At 45.5% G+C, this 4,347-nt stretch overlaps 1 protein-coding gene across 1 annotated transcript in view; it reads right to left on the bottom strand.

Moving 5' to 3' along the window:
* Positions 1–270: 270 nt before the first annotated feature.
* LOC147022236 (serine protease HTRA2, mitochondrial-like) overlaps positions 271–4,347 on the bottom strand; it is a 32,717-nt gene continuing 28,640 nt past the window's right edge. Inside the window, exon 8 of the transcript XR_015061124.1 lies at positions 271–1,198. The gene's annotated coding sequence lies outside the window, so the exon portion shown is untranslated. The remainder of the gene's footprint in view (positions 1,199–4,347) is intronic.

Below are 4,347 nucleotides of genomic sequence, written 5' to 3'. Positions count from 1 at the left end.
TGCCCACCCACGCAGGATAGGGTTGCTCGCCAAATTCGATCTACCTAAGTACCTGCACGAATGGTCGACCGGGCGATCGTACCACGCCACATGCCGACTCCGGACACGAACCGCTTAAGCGGTCCGTTCCGTGCTACAGTGATAACCGAGCGGTGTCATCGTCGGCCTCGACGGTTCCGATTAATTACCGGGCGTATTAAACCCCATACGAACCCCTTACGTGAAGCAGGATGGAGAGTCAACAAAGGAAAGGACGCAGCAAAACGCGGAAACATTTCAACAAGCAAGCATTTTATTCATAGCCACAGACACAAAGCACGTATATACAGCCACACAATAATCAAAATGCACATATAACAGCCAAAACAAAAGTAATGCAGAGCTACAACCGAATATGCGTGCACACGGCAACACTTGAACAGTTCTACTTTACAAGACACGGCGCCACAAGATCCATACAAAAACCCTGAAAAGAAAATGGTGACTTCCCTTTGGGCCGTCGAGTCCCTCTCCCACGTCCTTCGGCGTGGTCGCGCCTGGCCGAGACTCCAATCCCTGGTGTGGTAGGCGAGTCCTCTCCAGCGTGCCTCGCGCCGGCACGTGTTGGCCGCTCGAGGCCACGGACGGGGTTTCCGGCGCTATCTCAGCGCGGATAGAAAGGGTGGGGGTGGGGGGGAAACGTTGTTGCTCGAGGTCGTGGTGTGGGGAATGGCAGACGCTCCGTCCCGCCAACGGGGTCTCGGGACTGCACCACAGAAGACCAGGCCAGCGGCCACCACGAAGAGGAGACGAAGAGGAAGAGCGAGCCGGATGAGAGAAGAGAAGACGAAGAGAGCAAGAGGAAAGAGCCCCGCCCGTGTCCGACTTTTATTGCCCGGGGCTTCGCCCTTCACTCCGCCCCCGTTTTCGGCTCCACCCTCCTTCGAGAGGGTTCTCGAAGAGGGCGTTCCCGCACCCCGACTGCCTCACGCTGGTCATCGACCAATCGGCGGAGAGCTGCCCTCCCCCCTTCCTTCACACCAAGCGTGGGGAAAAATGGCGGGAAAACCCGCGCGTCCTCGCAGCTCCTTCCTTGGCGCCCTTGTTTGCCGTTCGGAAGCGGACGTAGTGGCGAAGATGTGGTAGCGTAGATGGTGGCGGTGGCGTGGTTGTTGAGTGTGGTTGGCGCTGTGATGGGGATGACGTGGTTGTTGAGATGCTGTTTGTTTGAAATAAAAGATAGAGAAAGAAAAATGACCAACTCAAAGCGTCACAGCCCGGAAGGATCACATAAATTCCCTCGAAACAACGGGTTTGGGCTAACTACACATGCACCTATCGAGATATCTCACCTGCGGGCCCTTTATGGTGTAATGCGAATTTCCACAGCCGTAACAATATATATGATACATACATATATATGATACATACATACACACACATATATATATATATATATATATATATATATATATATATATATATATATATATATATATATATATATACATATATATATATATATATATATATATATATATATATATATATATATATATGATAAATATTGTTGTGGATCCAGGGTGGCGGGATTCTCACCCGATCCTTGGCGCCACCCTCACCACCACCGTCTCCAGGGTTTATAACGCCGGCCGGCTCGGCACATGCCTCGGGTCACGCGTCTTCAATCACGATACCAGCGCAATCCTTGTACCTTACCAGTTGGGGAAATAGAACCCCGGTTACAGACTGGTTGTGTCAGATGCCGAGTGTTTTCTGTCAGTCTGTAACCATTTGGGTTTTATATGCCAATTGAACGGATCGTTCCTCGACGCGACACAAATTAATCCATAGCGGTCACTTCATACAAACCAACCAGATTTATTGGGGAATATCGGGTAACACGACACAAGCAAAATATTCACGACAATGTTTTTATTAACAATCTTTAAGCCGTTTTTAACTTGGGAACTACGGACTTCAGGTTTCGAGGGGGTCCCTACCGAGATATGCCTCCGCCCACTTAAAAAAAGGGGGGTACCTGCCGAACAACATTTCCTCTGGGGGAGTACGTCACAATTGCCAAGTTTCAATTTTTTTTTCCACGGAGCGGTTTTGGAGATGGGTCCAAAAATTTCCCTTTTTTTCCAATGTGGCTGTTACACCATGTGACATAAGTCATAATTATCATAAAAAACATTCCAAATGTCTTCACACCTATGGGTGAAAATTGTGTCAATTGGATAAGCGGTTGCAGAGAAAACACAAAATTAGCATTAGTCCGTGAGCGAGACAAAAATTCAGTATCAAATTTGGGGCAAAGGGAGACCTTACTTTTTTGGTGAGAAATAACCTATATTTCCCGAAAATGTTTGCTGGCCCATCATCCATGTTCGTTTTTAGGTGTTATCCGTTAGGGGGCGCTCTTTGAGGGTCAAACTAACCGATTTTTTTTCTTTGCAGGTTTGCAAAGTAAAATGTATATATTATTTAACTGTCAAGATCAATTTGTGTTTTGATGACAATTATCTGGTGTAATTACGTTATATATGTAATTTATTTAATGATAATGAACTACTTTTTCAATCTTCAAACGCGTTTTTCTCCAATATCTTTAAAATCAACGAGACCGACTTTGCAGAAGTTCGACTGGAGCCCATAGGAGTCGGCATTATCTCGATTTGCAAACTGAAATGGGAAGATGCAAGTCTCTGCCAAATAAAAGTGCCGTTGATTGCAGTCAGTATAGAAAATGTCACGCCTACATCACAATATGTTAAAGCATACTGCCGCTGTCCAATATTATTATTATTTATTGACCACCATCACATACAGAGGGTAAAGCATGAAAGTATACACATCTTAGATATATAGTAGTAGTCCATTAATATAAACTGAATTTAGTCGTGTTCATGGAGCAGTATGCTATAAGTCAAGATGGAAAATTTTACTTTTGTTAAGAATCAATAGTCGTAAATCTGTTTAAGAACTTTGTGGCAAAATTTTGTAACGAAAGACGGATCGCTGTTCATTATAGTTGTAACGGAAGAGCTATCATGGACTGCATGATTAGTCGGGAGATTTTCATCTCAAATAACTTCAAATGATTTTATTAACGAGATGCTTTCTGTAGAGCACAAGGTCCAGTCTAATTGCGAGATCCATATCTTACGTTGTCGAAATGTCATCCCGCCGTCACAGTGAAGATTGTTATTATTAAAGTGGTTTATCGGCTGAACGTTCAGCTCTTTGTACAAATCGAAAATAATTTGACCGTGTTGGTTTGATCTAGTGTCTGGGTTTCTTGTGTAATAACCGTTTTGCGAGTTAAAACGTTCAAGGTTTGGTATTCGTGCATTAAGGTCGCCCATAATAAATACCTTTTCTTCGTTAAAGCATTTTTCATGTATGGTAGCAAAAACATTGAGTTGAAAGTATGGGGAATCCGACGGGGGGGATGTAACAGGCCCCAAATATATGATTCGGAACGCACGACAGACGAAACCAGACTTGATCTCTCTCTTTTTTGACACTGTAGACTTGTGGCCATAAGTAATTAGCCACAAGTACCCTGAAAATACAATGTTCACTACTACGTTTCATTGGTAATTACATACAACATAGTGGGAGGCAATGATAACAGCTGTGTGATTCTGAACTTTGCACTTATTCTTCCCCACTGTCAGATTCTTCCTCTGAAGTATAGCCATCGGTAAGGTTGTCCTCTATGTCGTCTGTCATATTGGTACAGTCTTTCAGCCTACACTCGTCTGTGCACTTCAAGCCATTGACCATACATTCGCAGGTTGGGAGTTCACAAACACGGCGGCATTTGCATGACATGAACTCTCGTACTACTTGTGGTGCCGGTGGACCACTCATCCACAGAACATCCAGATTGCCGTCGTCTACAACGACCCAGCCATACCCAGGCTCAGGAGCTGGCACATCAGGATTGGCCTCCAAGCTCCGTCGCCAGACTGCACACTGATAGTTTGCTCAATGTGCATGTTGTTCTAGGCAGTCCTTGCATGGAGGTAGTTGTCCAGACTCGACTCCCCCCTTCTTCGCTCGCCACATGCTGAACCTCAGGGCATTCACGCCCGTCTCGGCAGTCCTGGCTGCATATCGGCGACAGGTGAATGACTCCAGTGCCAACAACATGTCAATTGTGAGGGACCAGGTTTTGCCTTGAGCTGCGAAAGTATCGTGGAACACCTTTTCCTTGCACATCAGCTTGAAGCCTTTGATTGTGCCTACACCAGAAAAGGCACTGACCGTATCGCATCCAGTATATGCATGCAGACCAGGCAAGGCCAGACAAACTTCATCCCCCATCATTTCTTCCATTGTGTCAATTCTAAGTAT

The sequence above is a fragment of the Eptatretus burgeri genome, chromosome 8 (genome assembly GCF_056783735.1).
Source record: "Eptatretus burgeri isolate ZD-2024b chromosome 8, Ebu_testis_v1, whole genome shotgun sequence".
Lineage (NCBI taxonomy): Eukaryota > Metazoa > Chordata > Myxini > Myxiniformes > Myxinidae > Eptatretus > Eptatretus burgeri.
The sequence above is the reverse complement of the archived record's forward strand: the minus strand, read 5'-3'. Positions and strand labels throughout refer to the sequence as shown.